At 37.8% G+C, this 25,189-nt stretch overlaps 1 long non-coding RNA gene across 1 annotated transcript in view; it reads right to left on the reverse strand.

Moving 5' to 3' along the window:
* Window positions 1-1,372: 1,372 nt before the first annotated feature.
* The window catches only part of LOC148004269 (uncharacterized), a 64,142-nt gene continuing 40,325 nt past the window's right edge, over window positions 1,373-25,189 (reverse strand). Inside the window, exons 2-4 of the long non-coding RNA XR_015628222.1 lie at window positions 4,154-4,234; window positions 3,576-3,634; window positions 1,373-1,435 (exon numbers count right to left, since the gene is read on the reverse strand). This is a non-coding gene — a long non-coding RNA (uncharacterized LOC148004269). The remainder of the gene's footprint in view (window positions 1,436-3,575; window positions 3,635-4,153; window positions 4,235-25,189) is intronic.

The following is a 25,189-nucleotide window of genomic DNA, read 5'->3' on the forward strand; positions in this document are numbered from 1 at the left end:
TTCTCACCTGAAATCAAATGTTCATGTTTGACAAGAACAAAAAAACAGATACTTCTGTCCTTCATTAATTAAGAACCTTTAATAAAAATGTTTTTGGAGTCATAGTAAAGGCAGACAATAGAACGCCTTATGGAGCAGAGGAAGATGCTTGCTCTCTCCTCCTGAAATAGGGACCTGTAAAGCATTTCAAACTCTGAAGTACCAAAATAATTAAATTACTTAACAAGAAGATCACGCTGACTTCTTTGTAGAGAATGGTACGGAAGGAGATAAACGTCGGACAGTGCTTCAGAAGCTCTAGAACTAGCATATGTATTTGAATTGCTTCTACTAAAAGATAGCTAGCTATGTGAGATTCAAGGCTAGTGATGAAAAGAACGTAAACATCATTCTACTCTTCCTACTTACAGTGTGTGAACTCAAAGGCAGGAGAAAGGAAGTGGAGGGAACCCATAGCTGTCTATTTTACCAGACTTCATAGTGAGTACAGCATGGGGAAATAAAATATTTAGCTCAGCTCTGACTCCTCTTAGGAGGTTATCTAAGGACACTGTTAGAGCATTGACAGGCAAGTAACGAGGGGAAGCAAATAAGTCGATAGTGGGTGAGTTAGGTCTTAGGTTAACACCATGACAAATTAATCAAAATGCCAGAGATGAACTCTGGAAGTCAGCATAATTGTTTGAGAAGCATACAAATTAAGAGTCCAAGGATTGCAACCAAAGGCATTTACATACTAATTCCCACCTGTACTCACTGTGGCTTTTTCAAAGGTAATTAATTATCTAACATCTGGACAGAGATAATCCATTGTCAAAGAAAGTCTTTAGGTAAAGGATGCAGGGTTCAGGAAGTTGGATATTACACTGGCAGGGAATAGAATAGAGAAGTAAAATAAATTTCCAGCCATCCACAGTTTATGCTATAGGCCTAAAGTCATAATTTAAAGCACAGGCTTAGGAAATTTAAGTTTCTGAATTCTCTAAATCACAGAAGATGTAATTTCAAGTACATATTTGGATAGTTGAGAATGGAGCATAGAAAACTGAGCTTGAATGATCACCACATTGGGAAAAATGAGAAGCGAGGAGATGGTTTAATGAAAAATGCCATAGAGGTGAAAATAAGGTAGCTTTTGTATTGGTTTTTACAAACTCCAATGTAAGAGCTTACACTATAAAGGAAGAAACTGGCAAAGGAAACTACAGAGAGTAGTCAAAGGAGGAGGGGCTTTGAAAGCAAGAGCTTTGAAAAATCACTCTGTGAGACAGACTAACTAGCAAAATGGGAGATGTGAAGTGACAGACATCAAGCTTTTCTTCCTCCAACAGAAAGTTTGGCTTGCAACTCGCTGTAAATAAAAACAACTTACTAGGAAGTCCAGCATCCAGGGAATGAGTCGGAAACAGTCTTGTATATCATAGACTGACAAAACCTGCATCAGAAGATGGGAGAATGGTTTTTACTTTGTGTTGATTCTTTGTTTTCCTGTATTGGTAAAATGCCCAAGGCTTCCCCTGAATCCACTCTTTTGTATAGTGGTAAAAGAGATTGGAGGTGGAAATAAGACTTCACTAGCATCCAACGTATCGCTTAGGAAGCTCACTCTGATGTCAACTCAATAGGAATTCTGGGAAAACTAACACAGTCAAATAGAAATGAGAAACCATCTTGGAGACAGCTCTTTCTCATTACCACAGGACAAATGTAATCTGAAGTATTAGGGCTCAGGACATTAGGAAAATTGACCTGGATGTTCCTTCAAGCCTGATGAGAATGGCTTTAGCAGGCAGATAAGTTCCTAAATCAGCCAGCTTCAAGTTCTGTTCTCAGAAATCACCTAAGGGCCACAAATAGGTGGAAAGGCACCCATTTCAATGTGTTCCAATAAACTACAGTCTAGACTTGTCCCCTTGTCTACTGAAAAAGTATCACAACACAACATGAGAGCCTATTCACAGCCCCATGATAGAATAGGACCACCATAGGCCTTAAAGAACACACAGTGTTAATTGGTTATTACCTCAATTTCTGAGAGGCAGCTGGGTGGCTTTGTCTCAATGGGAGTGCACAACTACACCTTCTTACAGTATCTGAGAGCAGACAGCTCAGTTAGAAGCAGAAGTTATTGCCTTCAGGGCTGGTTCCTAGTGGCTCATTCTGCTAGTTACACATCAATATTAAGAATCACAAACACTTTCAATGTAGAAATATCACCTTGAATCTAAGTCTTCACACATGAGCAAGTAGAACGCATCATACACCCAAAGCATGACGTGAACTTTTGTTCTCTGTCATGACAGTTGTAAGTCTTTTCTCTACTATGAGTTCATTGATTTGCATCTCCTCCCCCTTGCTGGGCTTTTACATCTAGCATTCCCTTGATTTGTTTTTCGTTTACAAAAACACCTTTTTGTTTCATTGGTGTTTTGGTTATTTTTAGTCTCAATTTCATTTCTTTCTGTGCTGACCTTTATTGCTTAAGCCCCACTATTGTCAGGGGTGGTTTATTCTGAGTGTTCTAGATCCTAGAGTTTCAAAATTCATTGTGTAAGTGAAGCCTTTCTATTTTTAGGTTTATATTTACTGTTTTAAACCTCCCACCTGCCATTGCTCCTGGGGTATCCCACAGGCCATGTAATGCTGTGTTTTCATTTCCTGAAAGGCTTGTTCTGGATTGCCATTTTAATTTCTTCAATGACCCATTCATCATTTCGGAGTGTGCTGTGTACTTGCCTTGTATTGTTTTGCTTGTATTGTTCATATTGCTAATTTCTAGGTTTGTTATATAGTAGTCAGAAAATATGTTTAGCATAATTTAACCTTTTTTCAAGGTGTTAAGACACATGGATGATTAATAATCAAATAATGGCCTCTCCAGAAAACAAAAAAATAACAACAAAAGATAGATTTGCCATTATATTTTTTAACTTTAAGTCAAAAACTATAAAAAGAGACAAAGACCATTAGGCAACAACAGAGGATTAATTTAATTAGAGAATAAAACTAATATAAATAGGTATGCATTAGGCATTACTCAATCCAAGAGCACTCAAATACAGAAATCTAATAGAAAACTGTGGAAGTAAATCTGCACTATAAACAAAAATGCACAGAGAATTATCAACAGAGCCATTTAGGTACAGGATACAAAGTCATTTTTCAGGATATAGAAAATGTCATATTCCCAAAGCAAGTTTCAACAACCTGAAAAAGAAATCATTAAAACTCTGGCATCCTTTTACAGAGATATTAAAAGAAATCTTAAAGTCAATGTGGAACTACAATAAAATTAGAACAGCTAGTTCAGTTCTTAGCCAAAAACAAAGCTGGAGCCATTTTATTGCAAACTGTATTTGTTACAGTTACAATTATTAAAACAGTATAGCAATGGTATAAAAATAAAACCAGCGACTCATGGGACAGAACAGTGAGCTAATGAATAAACCTATGTATTTACAATTAATTGATTTTCCAATAAAGTTGCACATTTCACAGTGAAAAAGGGATCTTCTTTTCAATTGAGGACATTAGAAAACTGGTAAACTATTCCCAGAACAAAGAAATTAACTTACCTTTTACAGTATGACATAATTCAAGATGCATTATAGTCTTAGATGTAAATCTTGAAACTCTAAGGGTAAAAAAAAATGTGTAAGAAAAGTATTCCAGATTTGTCTGGAATGCAGAAAAATACAGATAAACAGACACTTTGAGTACACAGATACATATATACACAGAAAGAAAGTACATGCACATACACATACACACACACACACACACACACACACACAGAGAGAGAGAGAGAGAGAGAGAGAGAGAGAGAGAGAGAGAGAGAGAGAAAGAGAGAGAGAGGCGGGATAAGCACCTTTCTGCAAGATACGCAGGCATATGAATAAGCTCGATATCTAATAAGGAAAGGATGGGCATCGCTTCTCGGCATTTTGGCTAAGATCAAGTGTAAGGAAAGGATGAGCATATGGGAAGGGAAGGAAAATTGGAATTGAAAATGAAAATTGTATTAAAATTTCAAAAACAAAATAATCTTAAAAATAAAATATAATACAATGGCAGATAACCATTGCATGGCTTCTGGACCAACTTGTTAACCATTTGAATGATAACAAGTTCTATTATCTAAAACCATACTTACCAAATAATGCCGGAGTCCAGTTTATGTGCATATCTCCTAAAAAGTCATCATTTTGAAAATAGAGAATGCCTGTGTTCATTCCTGTGTCAGACAAAATTATGGATTCATTATAAATAACCATAGTGGACAGTCAATGAATGAACTTAAAAACGCACATGTTTTGTATGTCAGAAAACTATTTAGCCTTAACAAGGAAAGAGAAACTTTCACAACATGTACAAGCATTATGTTGAGTATAATAAGCCAGGAACAGATGATTGATTTCTGTGTCTTATGACCAACATGTATGTTCCTTTATAAATGAGCTAAAGTCTAAGAGGGTAGAACCTTGTATGTTATATGGATAAATCACCTGTCAATTAAAAAGCCTTTGGCAGGAAATAGAGATGGGATTTCCAGGAGAAAGCAAGGATTCTGGGGGAAGCCAGGAGGGAGATTCACCAGGAAGTTGTAAGGAGGATTTGTGGTACCTGAACACTGATAACCAGCCATGTGGCAAAATATAGGCTAAAATAAATGGGATATTTTATGTTATATTTAGTCAGAGAAGAGCCTAGTTTATGGTCAAGATTTCTGTAAATATATTTTTAGTTTGAGTTTTATTTCTGAATGAATGGGTAGAAAACAAATCAACAAAATCAACAAACAACAACACAACATAAACAACAAAGGGCCAACTTCTAGGTAACGGTGCCCCAATATGATGCCCAATGTGGTGCTCAATGTAGGGCAGTTAAAACCCAAGCTTATACCCTAAAAAGGCCTAAGTAAAAAACCACAAATAGACTTGTGGGACAAGCAATCTGGTCTGTCTTTAAAATACTAAGATTAGGAAAAAACCAAAACACAGCAAAAACAGACCAAAACTGAAACTCCCCCAAAACAACACAGGACAAATGTCTGGGAAGAAAATTTCTTAGCCAAAAAATAAAAACCCACAAATAAATAATGAAAAAAGGGCATTTAAAAAATAAAACAACGAGACACCGTGGGAGAGAGACCCGACCGCCTGGTCAGGTGGGCACTCCTGAGGCTGCTAGCGGAAGAGACCACCAACACTGCCCACCCCTGCCCACATCCCTGGCCCAAGAGGAAACTGTATAAGGCCTCTGGGCTCCCGTGGGGGAGGGCCCAGGAGTGGCAGGACCCCTGCCTGAGACACCGCCGGAACCTGAAGGAAAAAGACCGGATAAACAGTTCTCTGCACCCAAATCCCGTGGGAGGGAGAGCTAAACCTTCAGAGAGGCAGACAAGCCTGGGAAACCAGAAGAGACTGCTCTCTGTACATACATCTCGGACACCAGAGGAAAACACCAAAGGCCATCTGGAACCCTGGTGCACTGAAGCTCCCGGAAGGGGTGGCACAGGTCTTCCTGGTTGCTGCCGCCGCAGAGAGCCCGTGGGCACCACCCCGAGAGCAAACTTGAGCCTCGGGACCACAGGTAAGACCAACTTGTCTGTTGCAAGAAGGCTGCCTGGTGAAATCGGGACACACAAAGGCAGAATTCCTCTAGGACCAGGCACGTCCTGTGTTTACAGGAAGTCCCACACCCGCGGATCCCGGCCCGCAGCAGCTCTCTGCTCCCAGACCCCGTGGGAAAGAGACCTCACCGCCTGGTCAGGTGGGCACTCCTGAGGCTGTATAAGCTCCCGGAAGGGGCGGCACAGGTCTTCCTGGTTGCTGCCGCCGCAAAGAGCCCGTGGGCAGCACCCCGCGAGCGAACTTGAGCCTCGGGACCACAGGTAAGACCAAATTTTCTGCTGCAAGAAAGCTGCCTGGTGAACTCAAGACACAGGCCACAGGAACAGCTTAAGACCTGTAGAGAGGAAAACCTACACGCCCGAAAGCAGAACACTCTGTCCCCATAACTGACTGAAAGAGAGGAAAACAGGTCTACAGCACTCCTGACACACAGGCTTATAGGACAGTCTAGCCACTGTCAGAAATAGCAGAACAAAGTAACACTAGAGATAATCTGATGGCGAGAGGCAAGCGCAGGAACACAAGCAACAGAAACCAAGACTACATGGCATCATCGGAGCCCAATTCTCCCACCAAAACAAACATGGAATATCCAAACACACCAGAAAAGCAAGATCTAGTTTCAAAATCATATTTGATCATGATGCTGGAGGACTTCAAGAAAGACGTGAAGAACTCCCTTAGGGAAACACAGGAAAACATTAATAAAGAAGTAGAAGCCTACAGAGAGGAATCGCAAAAATCCCTGAAAGAATCGCAGAAATCCCTGAAAGAATTCCAGGAAAACACAATCAAACAGTTGAAGGAATTAAAAATGGAAATAGAAGAAATCAAGAAAGAACACATGGAAACAACCCTGGATATAGAAAACCAAAAGAAGAGACAAGGAGCTGTAGATACAAGCTTCACCAACAGAATACAAGAGATGGAAGAGAGAATCTCAGGAGCAGAAGATTCCATAGAAATCATTGACTCAACTATCAAAGATAATGTAAAGCAGAAAAAGCTACTGGTCCAAAACATACAGGAAATCCAGGACTCAATGAGAAGATCAAACCTAAGGATCATAGGTATAGAAGAGAGTGAAGACTCCCAGCTCAAAGGACCAGTAAATATCTTCAACAAAATCATAGAAGAAAACTTCCCTAACCAAAAAAAAGAGATACCCATATGCGTACAAGAAGCCTACAGAACTCCAAATAGATTGGACCAGAAAAGAAACACCTCCTGTCACATAATTGTCAAAACACCAAACGCACAAAATAAAGAAAGAATATTAAAAGCAGTAAGGGAAAAAGGTCAAGTAACATATAAAGGCAGACCTATCAGAATCACACCAGACTTCTCGCCAGAAACTATGAAAGCCAGAAGATCCTGGACTGATGTCATACAGACCCTAAGAGAACACAAATGCCAGCCCAGGTTACTGTATCCTGCAAAACTCTCAATTAACATAGATGGAGAAACCAAGATATTCCATGACAAATCCAAATTTACACAATATCTTTCTACAAATCCAGCACTACAAAGGATAATAAATGGGAAAGCCCAACATAAGGAGGCAAGCTATACCCTAGAAGAAGCAAGAAACTAATCGTCTTGGCAACAAAACAAAGAGAGTGAAAGCACACAAACATAACCTCACATCCAAATATGAATATAACGGGAAGCAATAATCACTATTCCTTAATATCTCTCAACATCAATGGCCTCAACTCCCCAATAAAAAGAAATAGATGAACAAACTGGATACGCAACGAGGACCCTGCATTCTGCTGCCTACAGGAAACACACCTCAGAGACAAAGACAGACACTACCTCAGAGTGAAAGGCTGGAAAACAACTTTCCAAGCAAATGGTCAGAAGAAGCAAGCTGGAGTAGCCATTCTAATATCAAATAAAATCAATTTTCAACTAAAAGTCATCAAAAAAGATAAGGAAGGACACTTCATATTCATCAAAGGAAAAATCCACCAAGATGAACTCTCAATCCTAAATATCTATGCCCCAAATACAAGGGCACCTACATACGTAAAAGAAACCTTACTAAAGCTCAAAACACACATTGTACCTCACACAATAATAGGAGGAAACTTCAACACCCCACTCTCATCAATGGACAGATCATGGAAACAGAAATTAAACAGTGATGTCGACAGACTAAGAGAAGTCATGAGCCAAATGGACTTAACGGATATTTATAGAACATTCTATCCTAAAGCAAAAGGATATACCTTCTTCTCAGCTCCTCATGGTACTTTCTCCAAAATTGACCATATAATTGGTCAAAAAACGGGCCTCAACAGGTACAGAAAGACAGAAATAATCCCATGCGTGCTATCGGACCACCACGGCCTAAAACTGGTCTTCAATAACAATAAGGGAAGAATGCCCACATATACGTGGAAATTGAACAATGCTCTACTCAATGATAACCTGGTCAAGGAAGAAATAAAGAAAGAAATTAAAAACTTTTTAGAATTTAATGAAAATGAAGGTACAACATACCCAAACTTATGGGACACAATGAAAGCTGTGCTAAGAGGAAAACTCATAGCGCTGAGTGCCTGCAGAAAGAAACAGGAATGAGCATATGTCAGCAGCTTGACAGCACACCTAAAAGCTCTAGAACAAAAAGAAGCAAATACACCCAGGAGGAGTAGAAGGCAGGAAATAATCAAACCCAGAGCTGAAATCAACGAAGTAGAAACAAAAAGGACCATAGAAAGAATCAACAAAACCAAAAGTTGGTTCTTTGAGAAAATCAACAAGAGAGATAAACCCTTAGCCAGACTAACGAGAGGACACAGAGAGTGCGTCCAAATTAACAAAATCAGAAACGAAAAGGGAGACATAACTACAGATTCAGAGGAAATTCAAAAAATCATCAGATCTTACTATAAAAACCTATATTCAACAAAATTTGAAAATCTTCAGGAAATGGACAATTTCCTAGACAGATACCAGGTATCGAAGTTAAATCAGGAACAGATAAACCAGTTAAACAACCCCATAACTCCTAAGGAAATAGAAGCAGTCATTAAAGGTCTCCCAACCAAAAAGAGCCCAGGTCCAGACGGATTTAGTGCAGAATTCTATCAGACCTTCATAGAAGACCTCATACCAATATTATCCAAACTATTCCACAAAATTGAAACAGATGGAGCCCTACCGAATACCTTCTACAAAGCCACAATTACTCTTATAACTAAACCACACAAAGACACAACAAAGAAAGAGAACTTCAGACCAATTTCCCTTATGAATATCAACGCAAAATACTCAACAAAATTCTGGCAAACCGAATTCAAGAGCACATCAAAACAATCATCCACCATGATCAAGTAGGCTTCATCCCAGGCATGCAGGGATGGTTTAATATACGGAAAACCATCAATGTGATCCATTATATAAACAAACTGAAAGAACAGAACCACATGATCATTTCATTCGATGCTGAGAAAGCATTTGACAAAATTCAACACCCCTTCATGATAAAAGTCCTGGAAAGAATAGGAATTCAAGGCCCATACCTAAACATAGTAAAAGCCATATACAGCAAACTAGTTGCTAACATTAAACTAAATGGAGAGAAACTTGAAGCAATCCCACTAAAATCAGGGACTAGACAAGGCTGCCCACTCTCTCCCTACTTATTCAATATAGTTCTTGAAGTTCTAGCCAGAGCAATCAGACAACAAAAGGAGATCAAGGGGATACAGATCGGAAAAGAAGAGGTCAAAATATCACTATTTGCAGATGATATGATAGTATATTTAAGTGATCCCAAAAGTTCCACCAGAGAACTACTAAAGCTGAAAAACAACTTCAGCAAAGTGGCTGGGTATAAAATTAACTCAAATAAATCAGTTGCTTTCCTCTATACAAAAGAGAAACAAGCCGAGAAAGAAATTAGGGAAACGACACCCTTCATAATAGACCCAAATAATATAAAGTACCTCGGTGTGACTTTAACCAAGCAAGTAAAAGATCTGTACAATAAGAATTTCAAGACAACGAGGAATGAAATTGAAGAAGAACTCAGAAGATGGAAAGATCTCCCATGCTCATGGATTAGCAGGATTAATATAGTAAAAATGGCCATTATACCAAAAGCAATCTACAGATTCAATGCAATCCCCATCAAAATACCAATCCAATTCTTCAAAGAGTTAGACAGAACAATTTGCAAATTCATCTGGAATAACAAAAAACCCAGGATAGCTAAAGCTATCCTCAACAATAAAAGGACTTCAGGGGGAATCACTATCTCTGAACTCAAGCAGTATTACAGAGCAATAGTGATAAAAACTGCATGGTATTGGTACAGAGACAGACAGATAGACCAATGGAATAGAATTGAAGACCCAGAAATGAACCCACACACCTATGGTCACTTGATTTTTGATAAAGGAGCCAAAACCATCCAATGGAAAAAAGATAGCATTTTCAGCAAATGGTGCTGGTTCAACTGGAGGTCAACATGTAGAAGAATGCAGATCGATCCATGCTTATCACCCTGTACAAAGCTTAACTCCAAGTGGATCAAGGCCCTCCACATCAAACCAGACACACTCAAACTAATAGAAGAAAAACTAGGGAAGCATCTGGAACACATGGGCACTGGAGAAAATTTCCTGAACAAAACACCAATGGCTTACACTCTAAGATCAAGAATCGACAAATGGGATCTCATAAAACTGCAAAGCTTCTGTAAGGCAAAGGACACTGTGGTTAGGACAAAACGGCAACCAACAGATTGGGAAAAGATCTTTACCAATCCTACAACAGATAGAGGCCTTATATCCAAAATATACAAAGAACTCAAGAAGTTAGACCACAGGGAAACAAATAACCCTATTAAAAAATGGGGTTCAGAGCTAAACAAAGAATTCACAGCTGAGGAATGCTGAATGGCTGAGAAACACCTAAAGAAATGTTCAACATCTTTAGTCATAAGGGAAATGCAAATCAAAACAACCCTGAGATTTCAAGTCACACCAGTGAGAATGGCTAAGATCAAAAACTCAGGTGACAGCAGATGCTGGCGAGGATGTGGAGAAAGAGGAACACTCCTCCATTGTTGGTGGGATTGCAGACTGGTAAAACCATTCTGGAAATCAGTCTGGAGGTTCCTCAGAAAATTGGACATTGAACTGCCTGAGGATCCAGCTATACCTCTCTTGGGCATATACCCAAAAGATGCCTCAACATATAAAAGAGACATGTGCTCCACTATGTTCATTGCAGCCTTATTTATAATAGCCAGAAACTGGAAAGAATCCAGATGCCCTTCAACAGAGGAATGGATACAGAAAATGTGGTACATCTACACAATGGAATATTACTCAGCTATCAAAAACAACGAGTTTATGAAATTCGTAGGCAAATGGTTGGAACCGGAAAATATCATCCTGAGTGAGGTAACCCAATCACAGAAAGACATACATGGTATGCACTCATTGATAAGTGGCTATTAGCCCAAATGCTTGAATTACCCTAGATCCCTAGAACAAACGAAACTTAAGACAGATGATGAAAATGTGAATGCTTCACTCCTTCTTTAAATGAGGAAATAGAATACCCTTGGCAGGGAAGGGAGAGGCAAAGATTAAAACAGAGACTGAAGGAACACCCATTCAGAGCCTGCCCCACATGTAGCCCATACATATACAGCCACCCAATTAGACAAGATGGATGAAGCAAAGAAGTGCAGACCGACAGGAGCCGGATGTAGATCGCTCCTGAGAGACACAGCCAGAATACAGCAAATACAGAGGCGAATGCCAGCAGCAAACCACTGAACTGAGAATAGGTCCTCCGTTGAAGGAATCAGAGAAAGAACTGGAAGAGCTTGAAGGGGCTCAAGACCCCATATGTACAACAATGTCAAGCAACCAGAGCTTCCAGGGACTAAGCCACTATCTAAAGACTATACATGGACTGACCCTGGACTCTGACCCCATAGGTAGCAATGAATATTCTAGTAAGAGCACCAGTGGAAGCGGAAGCCCTGGGTCCTGCTAAGACTGAACCCCCAGTGAACTAGACTATGGGGGGGAGGGCGGCAATGGGGGGAGGGTTGGGAGGGGAACACCCATAAGGAAGGGGAGGGGGGAGGGGGATGTTTGCCCGGAAACTGGGAAAGGGAATAACACTCAAAATATATATAAGAAATACTCAAGTTAATAAAAAAAAGACTATAAAAAAATAAAACAACAACAATAACAACAACAAAAAATCTACTAAATTTAAAAGTGAAAGACAAAAGTTGGGGTTTCCAACTTTTTCTAGAGACAGCACTTGCAGGATAAACCACTTCAAGTTCTCTCAATTTTGGCACAGTTGGTAGGCCCAACCCTACCTTATGAAAATTTATGCCCTTTTGTTCATGGCTTTCAAAAAATGCAGCCATAAGTTGTCTACTAAGGCAACAAAAGGCCAAAACAACTCTCTTGGTAAACAAAGGAGTGGGCACATGGCTAGGCTCAGTATAGCCTCTTACCTACATAACAACGAACAGGGAGAGAGAGACAGACAAATATCTGTAAATTTTAGACCGGCCTGGTATACACAAAATAGCCATGATGGGAGCCTCTGCTGATGGATGCAGCCACTTACAAACAACAGGCTATCCTTCAAAATGGCACAATGTTTCCTTTAGGGTCCTATGAAAATTTTGCATGACACTAAGTAAAAATGTCCTTAAAAATATAAAAAATAAATTCACATCGATCTTAAATTTATTTAAAGAGAAAAGGAAATATATTTTCATATATCTACATAGATATTAATCTTCAAAGAAGGAATGAAAAATAAAAATTGATATAAATGTTTTCAAGGATACATATATAATAAATAAATTTAGGTCTATGATCTCAATACTTGGGAGACAAAGACAGGGACAGATAGATTCCTTATGAGTTTGAGAAAAGCCTAATCTACAAATCAAGTCAAAGTCAGCCGAGGTTACACAGAAAACCTTATCTCAAATAACAACAACAACAACAATAATAATGATAAAAATAATAATAATAATAATAATTTAAAATTCTAAAAATAAAGGTGATTATTAGTTCTACAATTGCAGTGGTATTACATATCCACTATGAGAGAAGCCAAAATACAAGAGACCTAATTAAAAAGTGGGTTACTAGATAAAATAAACTTAAACTTTTGGTGTCTTCAGGTTGGGTGACCAAGAACATGCTATTTTTGGAGAAAGGTTCTAGGTTTGCATTAACAGGAAAGAAATAAAGGCTTTGAATTCCATATTTGATTGAAAAAGACCACTAAAAATCTTCGCAGCAGACAGGAAAACAAAAAGACAAAACAGGACAGGTAACATTATTTGCTGATCCCTCTATAGTTCCGTGCTGGTTTCCGCCTTCCACCCTCCCAGTGGTGCTCCTTGTAGTAAACAAGTCCTTATTTGGCTATGCCTGCCTGGCCTGCTAGCTTCCACATAGTGACAGCCTATCTGCCTGACCCACGTGGCTTGCTAGGATTGGCCAGCGCTAGTTATTTAAGTGTGGTACGGGGGCTCCCCAGGGTCAGAAGATTGTATTAAGGTTCCTGAGTAAAACTGCTGGAAGAAGATCTCCTCTGGTCGTGTCTTCCTTGCTGGTCGAGGTTGGGTGCGACACCTCTACATGGGAACAGTCTTAAAACTGACTGAGAAATAAATTAATCACACCATCCTTTCATATGACACATGTAAAGATTTATATTATACTTTAGTTATATGATCAAACTAACTCTTAATGACAGTTGTCTTTACCTGTTTAAAGAAAGAAAAATGCATCTTTAACTGATTTGAACACATTACACATTCCATACATTTTATATATATATATATAATATATAACATATATGTATTATATATAATAAATATATATTCTCTATAATATATATAGTATATATGTAACAGGATTCACCTTCAGGGATGCTTAGATGCTGTGACTGACTATTCCAGCTGACTGATGAATCCTGCCTCAAACTAATGCTGTTTCAAGACACATGTTTCTAAAACAATTTCGAAATAAACTATTCCACAAAATAGACACAGAATGAACACTACACAATTTGTTCTTTAAAGCCACACTTACTCTTATACCTTAACTTCAGACTAATTTCCCTCATGAATATAAATGCAGAAACTCAATAATATTCTTGCAAACTGAATCCAAGTACATTCACCATGATCAAGTAGGCTTCATCCCATGGATGCAAGGAGGTTCAATACATGGAAATCCATCAACTTAATCTACTATATAAACAAACTCAAGGGAAAAAAATGATCATTTCATTAGATGCTGAGAAAGCATTTGACAAAATTCAACACCCCTTCATTATAAAAGTCTTGGAAAGATCAGGAATTCAAGGTCTATATCTAAACATAGTAAAAGCAATATACAGCAAACCAGTAGCCAACATCAAACTAAATGGAGAGAAACTTGAAGCAATGCCACTAAAATCAGGGACTAGACAAGGTTGGCTGCTCACTCTCTCCCTACCTATTCAATATAGTGACTTGAAGTCAGAGCAATTTGACAGCAAAAAGTGGTCAAAAGGATACAAATTGGAAAAGAATAAGTCAAAGTATCACTATTTACAGATGATTTAGTGTACTTAATTGACCCAAAATATTCCACCAGAGAATTCCTGGAGCTGATAAACAACTTCAGCAAAGTGTATGGATATAAAATTAACTCAAACAAATCAGTTGTTTTCCTCTACTCAAAGAATAAACAAGATAAGAAAGAAATTAGGGTAATGGCACCCTTCAACATAGCCACAAATAATATAAAATACCTTGGTGTGACTCTAACCAAGCAAGTGAAAGATCTATATGACAAGAATTTCAAGTCTCTGAAGAAAGAAATCAAAGAAGATCTCAGAAGATGGAAAGATCTCCCATATTCATGAATTGGCAGGATAAATATAGAAAAATGGTCCTCTTGCCAAAATCAATCTACAGATTCAATGCAAGCCCCATCAAAATTTGAACTCAATTCTTCATAGAGTTAGAAAGAGCAATTTTCAAATTCATTTGGAAAAGGAAAAAGCCCAGGATAGGGAAAACTATTCTCAACATTAAAAGAACATCTTTGGGAATCACCATCCCTGACCTCAAGCAGTATTACAGAGCAATAGTGATGAAAACTACATGGTATTTGTACAAAGACAAGCAGGTAAATCAATGGAATAGAATTGAAGACCCAGAAATGAACCCACACACCCATGGTCACTTGTTCTTTGACAAAGTACCTAAAACTATCCAATGGAAAAAAGACAGCATTTTCAACAAATAGTGCTGATTCAACTGGATGTCAGCATGTAAAAGTATGCAAATTGACACATTCTTATCTCATTGTACAAAGCTCAAGTCCAAGTGGATCAAAGACTTCCTCATAAATCCAGATGCACTGAAACTAATAGAAGAGAAAGTGGGATGAGCCTTGAACACATACGCACGGGGAAAATTTTCCTGAACAGAACACCAATGGCTTATGCTCTGAGTTCAAGAATTGATAAATGGGACCTGTCAATAGGACAAAACAGCAATCAACAGATAGGGAAAAAGTCTTTTCCAATCCTAAATCTGATAGAGGGCTAATATCTAATTTATACAAAGAACTCAAGAAGTTGGACTCAAGAGAATCAATAATCCTATTTTTAAAATGGGGTACAAAACTAAACAAAGAATTCTCAGCTAAGGAATATCAAGTGGCTGAGAAACACCTAAAGAAATGTTCAACATCCATAGTCATCAGGGAAATGCAAACCAAACAGCCTTGCACCACCTCCCGCCAGTCAGAATGGCTAAGATCAAAAACTCAGGTGACAACAGATGCTGGAGAGGATGTGGGGGAAAAGGAACAGTCCTCCATCCTTGGTTGGATTGCAAATTGGTACAAGAACTCTGGAAATCAATTTGGAGTTTCCTCAGAAAATTGGTCATTGCAGCACCTGAGGACCCAACTATACCACTTCTGGGCATATACCCAAAGATTCTCCAATATATAACAAGGACACATGTTCCAATATGTTCATAACAGCCTTATTTATAGTAGCTTTTCTGAAGCTCAAAAGAACCCAGATGTACTTTAACAGAGGAATGGAAAAAGAAAATGTGGTACATTTATATGATGGATTACAACTCAGCTATTAAAAATAATGAATATATGAAATTCTTAGGCAAATGGATGTAACTAGAACCCAGTCACGAAAGAACATGCATGATATGCACTCACTGATAAATGGTTATTAGCCCAAAAGCTTGGAATACTTAAAAAAAATCACAGATCATATGAAGCCCAAGAAGAAGTTATACTAAAATGTGAACACTTCATTCCTTCTTAGAAGGGAGAACAAAATACTCACAGGAGGAAATATAGAGACAAAGAGTGGAACAGGGATTGAAGGAAAGGTCATCCAGAGACTGTCCTACCTGGGGATCCATCCCATATACAGCCACCAAACCCAGTCACTGTTACTGATGCCAAGAAGTGCTTGCTTATAGGAGTCAGATATGGTTGTCTCCTGAGAGGCTTTTCCAGAGCCCTACTGATATGATGATGCTTACAGCTAACCATTGGACTAAACAAGGGGACCCCAATGGAGGAGTTAGGGAAAGACTGAAGGAGCTGAAGGTGTTTGCAACACCATAGGATAAACAATGTTATCAACCAACTAGATCCCACCAGATTTCCCAGGGACTAAACTACCAACCAATGAACACACATGGAGGGACCCATGGCTCCAGCCACCTATGTAGCAGAGGTTGGCATTGTTCAGCACCAAGAAGAGGAAAAGCCCTTCATCCTGTAAAGGCTCATTTCCCCAATGTAGGGTAATGCCAGGATGTTGAAGTTGGAGTGGGAGCATCCTCATAAAATCAGGGTGAGGGGGAAGGAGTATGGGAGAGGGGGAAAGGTGATAATATTTAAAATGTAAATACATAAAATATCTAAGGAAAATAAAATTTAAAAAAGGACTGATAATCTCAGAGGACTTTGATTCATCTGGCCTTTCAGACTGTTACAGGCAAAACCTCAGTTAAGCCATAATTTTAATAAATACATAGAGACTGGACAAAAAATAATGCCTGCTAGCCTTCTTTTGACTTAACCACTTTGCAAACTTTTTCAGGGGCCCCCCCAAAAAATACTTTACCCCAGTACAAGAGGAAGCAATTTTAAGAGGACCACTGTCCCAGTGCCTTAAGTTGAGATGTATGGTTTTGGTTATTTTATGAGTTACAGATATGTTGCCATTTTAGGGAATAATTTACAATTAATTATGGTCTTATAAAAAATAGAGAGCTTAAACTTTGGAATTTCTATTTTTTCTTTCTTAGTCTCTATCCTTTCTTTCATAAATAAAAACAGGGTGTTTTAAATGGAGGACATACAAATATAAGACATTAAAAAATAAGGGTGGATTATTAAATCTTCTTTTAAACCAAACAATATTTTATAGCCATAATCTTATGTTGGTAGAGATATTTAAATTTTGATACAAAATTGAGGTTGTACAGGTTTAAGGATTTCATTGGTATAGATTTTTGAATATCGATACAAAATTTAACATTTTGATACATATCAAGTGTGTATATATATAAATATGACATATATGTTTAAACATTTATTTGAGGCATTGTAGTTCCATAATTCTTAAGGATACAATATACAATTCTAGTCCTTTTGAAAGGTACTATTACAAACTATTCAGGATGATAAAACATAGAAATTACAAACTTTTAGGGATGGTTAAGAAATGCAAGTTAATAGTCATATAACCAAACTCATGGTCATACTAGATACTGTACTGGATTACTTAATTACAATAAAATGATTTCAAGATTTTTTCAGATAGTAAATAGATAAAAATAAATAATGTTTGACAATTCAGATATGCTATAAATAGATAGTTGGTCTTCAAAATTGTCAGAGATCCACAAAGAATGGCATTTACAATTATTTCATTATTAAAGAAGACAGGTCAGCTCTTGATAGTACTCTCATTACACTTTAAAGAAAATGATGAGCATCAAAAACTTCCATTATGGGGTTAAGTCAATTGTGGCAAGCTACCCATTGAACAATGAAAATGCCCATGCTTCAGCTACAGACAAATGTTGTCCAGAAAGCACAAGCAGATGCAGTGAAATTGATTGCTAAGCTCTGCCAACATAGGGCAAGTAAGTCCTTCATAATTCCTGCTTCACAGAAATCTGACGAATACACTGGGGCAGAAGGCTAAAGGTGGATGTTTTAATGTTGTAGAGACAATATTAGAGACTGTGAAGGCTGTCAACTGTCATTTCTATAATCTTTGGAAGGTGCATCCCTGCACTTCCTGCATACTCAGGTAAAACTTATTCCTTCTCAGGTTTCCGATGGTATTGAAGACTAGAGAGTCATAGTCTTAATATAAGCTTAAATTGTTTAGATCTAAGTTTTTAGGAAGATAATACAAGTTAGGATAAAATTTAAGTTAGGTACCAAACTTTTAAGTATAGCAAGATAGGATAGATAATCAAAATGTTTCTTTAGTTGCCAAATACTATAGATCGGACATTATAAATATATGGCATACATTATGGTTTTCACAATTGTTATAATTATATTCAAGTTATATTTGAAAGGAAAAGGAGCCTTTTATTGAACTAAATAGTGGAATTGTAGAAAGAATATCTCGTGTATTGTATGGATGTATCTCCTGCCAATTAAAGAACCTTTGGCTTATGGCTTAGACAGGAAATAGTGATGGGACATCCAGGAGAAAGAAAGGATTTTAGTCAGGAGGGAAATTTACTTGAAAGATATAAGTAAAATGACCCACGGTACCCAAGCACGGGTAATCAACCATGTGGCAAAATACACGCTAGAATAAATGGGATGTTTTAAGTAATGTCTAGTAAGAGAAAAGCCTTACTATATGGCCGAGATTTTTGTACTTCACAGAGAATGGGGAAAAATAACCACCACCAACAACAAAGAAGCAAGGACTACCTACTACAAATGTTTTTAACCATGAAAACTATGGGAGAAAGAGCGGACATTGGTTAGTTGGTACAAAGTTTCAGAATTACAAGGAAAATAAAAATATTTGAATGATATGTGTTCACTAGTTTGTATCATTCCACACTATATGTATATGAATGATCAAAAATTAAAATAAAAGATGATTGCCTAAATAAAGCTTGTGCAATGAAATTGCCAGTTGACATCCAAATATAGATAGGAAAAAATTTCATAAGGCCTTAATCCTTAATAAAAACCTATAGATAATCTGTGACTCCTGAGAGGGAAAAAATTCTGTCTTGTCTTGGCCCAATCTCTAGTGGTCTACTGTAAACACACCATATGAGCAACACTCAATGGATTCAGTAGGTTATATTTACATATACATATGCAGATATTTATGTGTATGTGTACAAATGTATACAAAAATAATTAAAGAAGGAATTATATAACAACAATTAAAGATGAAGTGAATTTTGTGAGGGAGTTGGGGATATAGAAGGAGTTGAAGGGAGGGCATGGTAGGTTGGAAATGATGTAAATACAATAGTAATGTATGAAATAATAAGGCTGACAATCCATATGTGTGCTGGGAACTGAGTCTGGGTTCTTTGGAAAAGGAGATAATGTTCTTAACTTCTGAGCCTTCTTTCCAGCCCATTAGTTTGCTTTTCCAACAACCGCATTTCCTTCCTACATCTTAAACTTCATTCCTGATATCTATGCATTTTTTTATATTCTTTCAATATAGTCCTATCTACTTTGCATTCGTCTTTAAATAAGTTTACTAATTTTAGGCCATTTATTTAACCTATTAAGTGCTGTACATTTTGATAGTTTTATTTTCTAGAAATTAAATGTGAGATTTTTACATAATTATATACCTATAAAAGCTTGTAGATCAAGTAAATGACACATTCATATGGTTATAAAACAGCATCGGGCAAGAGATTCAACTGGCTCTATCCATTATGGTACTTCAGCCTACCGTGAGATCACTGAGATTATATTTACAGTCACCAATTCACTAAAAGAAATAAAAAAATTTTAGATAGAACTTATGGTTAAAGTTTATTGCAAGGAAAAGATACGAACTATAATTAGCCAGAAAGTCAGTAAGGAGTTATAAAGAACAAGTCCTATGGAAGAGGGATATGAAGTTGATGACTGCTCTCAGAATTTTGTGCTGATTCCTCATACCAGTAATATTTGAGTATGTAGACAGTAGTGTCAAAAATCGAGACTTAACCAAGCCTTAGTGAACAGGGTTTTTTATTGGCCTTGGTCATGTATGTATGCTACATGCAACCTATCTGATCTTATTCTCTCGTCTTTCTAAAGTTCAGTCTTACATGGTATTAGCAAAGTCTTTGTTCTAAATCATATTGGTGGCAGTAAGTACCTGAATAACTCATAGCTGCCAAGTAAACAGATACACTCCTAGAAACCATGACGCTCAAAGGGCTTAGGGAGTCTGGATCTCTGGCATCATATAAGTGCCAAAGTGTAACTTTAGCAGGATTAGTTGCAGAAACAGATTCTAAGTTCAGTTTAGAGAACATTTGGAGTAAGTAAATTCTGGTTTGTTTAGATACATTGTTGGCATACTTAAACTTGACAGAGTATATAATACCAGAGAGACGTTGGAAAATAGTCATAGCCTTAGAAAGCCAAGATTAATGGTTGGATTTAAAACGTGAGACGATCATATATACTCTAGAAATGTTTATTGAGACAGCTAAGCTCTTATGAAAAGAGTGATGGTTATACTGCCATTCTGCTTTTCCATTCATTTCCTCTTAGCTATTGAATAGAACCACAAGCCCAACACATTGTAACACAGAGTTTAACTGTGAGAAAAAGAAGCATTCTTAGTACTGTGAAAACCATATCTAAGTACAAATGGTGCATAGTGAAGAGACATGCTGTAAAAACAAAAATAAGCAAGCATGATTAATCAGTAAATACATACTGTGCCGTGAAATGGTAAGTACTACATAAAAGATTCAGGTAGTCCTGAATTAGTGTCGCATGGGTGTAGTCTCCTGTACCTTAAATATGTAATATACTATAACCGTAAAGTACCATAGTTGAAAAGGATGAGGATATTAAACATGATCTTTGAAATTAGTACTCTGCCTTCTTGGAAATCAGGAGTTACCAGATTTGTCAAACAGTGATGCTTTACTATCAAAGACGGATAATATGAAATGACACAAAGACAAAGGGATTATAAAAATGTTTGATGAGCAAAGTAGTTATTATGTTTATGGGGACATTAGAACAAAAAGCCTTTTTATGATCTATACTGAAATAAGCTACCAGCCTTTTTCCAGTGTTGTCCTAAAATGGAAAAAAATCAAAATATCTAGTTTGAAAGGAACCCATGTTGAACTCTAGCTTTGATATAAAATTAATTTTTAGGTATCAAAAATCTCTGGTAACAACCAGTCAGAGGAGGATGTTAGGTCAGACATACAGAAATTTGGCTACTGAATATTTTACAGGATGAATATTTTAATTTCTTAATATATAAATGGACATAATATGCTTGTGAATGTGTAGAAACTCCCCATATTAACTTCCATAGAGAAAGTTTCATAGAGAGCTCAGGTGAGAAGAAGGGTGAGATGACTGTCAAGTAGCTCCTTTGATACTTATTTTATTTCCTTACAAACTCATATGCATAATGGACATTTGTCCATTTCATGTTTTATCCATCATAAGTATGTTGCTTTGATTACTAGAGCCATAAAACATGCTTTATCTTCTAATACAGAAATAAACTTTCTCTGCCCTTTCCCCTTGTATTAGGATTCTCCAGAGGAACAAAACTTATAGAATGAGTGTATATATGGCCCATTAAGTCTAACAATGGCTGTCAGCCAGCAGAAGTTTCAAGAATCCAGTAGTTGTTCAGCCCACCCACAAGGCTGGATGTCTCAGCTTGTCATAACTACACGCCAGAATCCCAGAGAATAATAGGATTTCAAAAACAAAATGAGACAAATAACCTCTGAAGTTTCTTCAACTCTCCTTGGAGTTCCATAATTCAATATCTTTTTCATCAGACTATGGTTTAACCTTGAAGAGCAGTAAGGAATAAATCCCTGGCACTTGGTTCCTGTGGTTATATTTCTTGGCAGCATTTTGTTTGTTCTCTTGCAGAGCTCTTATCAGGCCAGACAAGTGTCTGTTAAGCCATTTTTAACTAAAATGACTGTAAGCCTTTGGGGAGAAAGTGTCACAAAGTGTGCAATACCTGTGACATTACTTTACCTTTCAGTAAGAGGTAGGAGGGTGTTTTGTCAAACTCCATGCTCTTCTCTGGTTTTGAGAACTGTGTGTGAAATATTATTCAAGGGCCGTATCAAGAGGCAGATATTTCAAAGGAGAGACTATTAACTTCCTTCAGAATTGATTCAGTTAACATTGAATGTTCATCCACCATTTGCCAAGATGTGGTGAAATTACAGCATCACATAAAAGAACCCTGCCTTCAACGTACTTGTCTGAGTTGGATGTCAAACGTTTAATTATAATAAAATAAAACTAGGAAATGAAGTCAAGGGCATGAAAAATAGAAAAAAAAAAAGACATAGACAGAGAACAATAAGAAAGAAATAGCCTTGGAATGGAAATGTTTAGCAAACACGAGATCTGTGTGCTTGAGAGGTAACAGATTAAGAATGTGCTCAGACACAAGATTCTGAACTTCAGAAAGACAGTAATCAGAGTTCCACCAGGGTTCCAGAGTACACCAGGAACTCTAAGGCCTGGAAGTATTGAATAAGGGAAGAGGCCCACAGTTATTCACAGCTCTGTGTTATTCTGTGGTATACATGTTTCTTTATCATTATGGAATTGTAGTTTCACACCTTATGGTCACAAAGAATGCCACACAGTAAAATTGAGTAGCTCATAAAATATCTGCAGACAAGCTGAAAGTGACTGCTTGTATCTGGGATCCCAACTCTTGTGAGACTGTAGCAGTGTGCTCACCACAGTTTCAGGTAAGCCTGCAATACCTAGTGAATTCTAGGCAAACGTGGGATTAGGGACTCCCAGACTGTGTTGCAAACAACAATAACAACAACAAAAAAAAAACGAAATCAAAACATATCCATACAAATCAATTAGTTAAGCACAGACAATAGAAATCCAGGAAGTCACTAAATAGTTTATCTGTCTCAAATAACAAAAATCTTGGTTGAGACCCATGCCATGAGACCCACTGCCAGGAGGGCCAGGAACCAAAGTCTAGATGGCCCAGAGACATAGGATAGAACCAAACATGACTGGCAAGGAAAATCAGTGAAATAATTCCTAATGTTCGACTGGAGTCTAGTATAACCATCATCAGAGAGGTTTCTTCTAGCAACTGATAGGAGCAGATGCAAAGACTCACACCCAAAGAGCAGGGGGAACTCTGGGAATTCCACAGAAAAGAGAGGAATTGTAGGAGCCAGAGGTGGTACAGGACACCAGAAGAACACAACCCTCAGACCCACAGAATCAACACTAACCAGAGCTCATAGAGACTCAGGAGATTGAAGGGATAATCAGGGAAAACTATGTGGATCTGACTTAGGTCTTCCGCAAATATGCCAAGATTGTGTAGCTTGGTCTTTTTGTTGAATTTCTAACGGCAAGTGCAGGGGCTGTCTGACCTTTCTGCATTTGAGACCCTTCTCCTCCCACTAGGTTGCCTTGTACAGCTTAATATGAGGGAGGTGTCTAGTTTTACTGCAACTCGATATGCCATGGGAGGCCTGCCATTTTCAAGGGAAATGGAAGAAGAGTGTCTGTAGAGGAGACAGGAAATGGAAGAGGGGTTGGGAGGAGCGGAGGGAGGCCATACTACGGTAGGAATGCAATTTATGAGAGACAAACCAATTTTCAAAAAAGAAAACAATGTATTTGGGAAGGGTAGGATGGGATACACTGAGCGGTATAGCTCCTGAAGAAATTCAACAGGAGAGATATTAAATCCTTAAGTTTCAAGTCCAACATCTTAGGTTTTTGCCTCCCAAGTTTTAGGCAGCCTGACCTCTGGGCTTTGCTGGCCACAGCCCACACAATGGAGTCCACACGTTGCATGAAGATGACTGTGGATTCTAAGCCTGGCATGGCACATTGCTGGTCACTTTGGATTTTGCTAAGGTCCCTCCCTACACTGGCCCAAGTCTCACGGTTCCAATAAGCGGCATGCCTCCAAATAATCCTTTTTTTCATTATTAATTATTTTATTCATTTACATTTCAAATGATATCCACCTTCCCGGTTACACCTCCAGAACTCCCTATCCCGTCCTCCCTATACTCCCTCCCCTTTGCCTTTTTGAGGGTGCTTTAACCCACTAACCCACTAACCCACTCCTGCTTCACCCTATAGCATTTCCCTATGCTGGGTAACTCCAACATTGCAGCAAACACCCTGGCCAGAAGTACTCATTTTGTAGCCTTAATGTTACATTATTTTGAAATCTCTCCTGCCAGATAAATTATTTCATAATTTTTAGCCCTCTACAAGCACCTTGGACACAATGCAAATAACCCTCTGGCAGACTGTGATTTTCCTTCAGGCTAATTCCCAACATGATCCTTGTTTCTGAGACCCTATCAGCATCAGCATGACTTTTTCTCTGCATTTACATGACTGGCAGCACGACAACTGATGACCAGCTTCCAAGTTGTTCCATGTCTCTAGTTTTCTTGTCTCTTGAGTCCTTACCAGAATTTCCCCCCTGAATCTCTGTTTACAACATTTTAGGCTTTCTGTAGCCTACTCCTCCAAATTCTTCAAATTTCTGCCAGTTTCCAGTTCAAATGTGGCCTCCACATTTTGGTTCACAGGTGTGGAAATGAAGAAGCTTTCCAAGCTTCTGTAAGAGTCAGTTTTTCATTACTAAAGCAAATATAAGATGCAGGCCAACTTTCCAAAGAAAGAGGCTTGTGTACTAGGCATTTGAAAAATTATTTTGAAATTCATGATAGTAATAAATTAGTGTGCTGCTAAATGATCTAAAGTTAAGAACTTCTGGGAGAAAACAGCAACAGCAAAAAACCTTGAAGCAAGAATATAAAATAAGAGAGAGAGAGAGAGAGAGAGAGAGAGAGAGAGAGAGAGAGAGAGAGAAACAGTAAGGGCAATTACTTCTATATTTAAAGAGATTACTTGTCCTATTTCTTTATGGTTTGACCCCTTATAACCTGTGTTTTGGTTTTATATATAATTCAGGTTTAAAAATTATTTCTCAGATTTATCTTGATTTTTGTTGCTCTGATAATCCTTTGTTTAATATTTATTATAACTTCCTTCCTCATTTAGAATATTTCTTTAGAAATTAAGCCTTATTTTCTGTGTGGTTTCTCTACTATCTTCACGCTCCATTGCATTGAGAAAATGAATATTTGATAAAGTGCCCCAATGAGCTCTCCTCTTATCAGAGAGCACCAAGCTTTTCCTAAAAAAGACTATGAACTCAATAATATTTTATTTGTAATGTTTAGGCGATTTGAA

Source organism: Rattus norvegicus, chromosome 8 (assembly GCF_021556685.1).
Source record: "Rattus norvegicus strain SHRSP/BbbUtx chromosome 8, alternate assembly SHRSP_T2T, whole genome shotgun sequence".
Taxonomy (NCBI): Eukaryota; Metazoa; Chordata; class Mammalia; order Rodentia; family Muridae; genus Rattus; species Rattus norvegicus.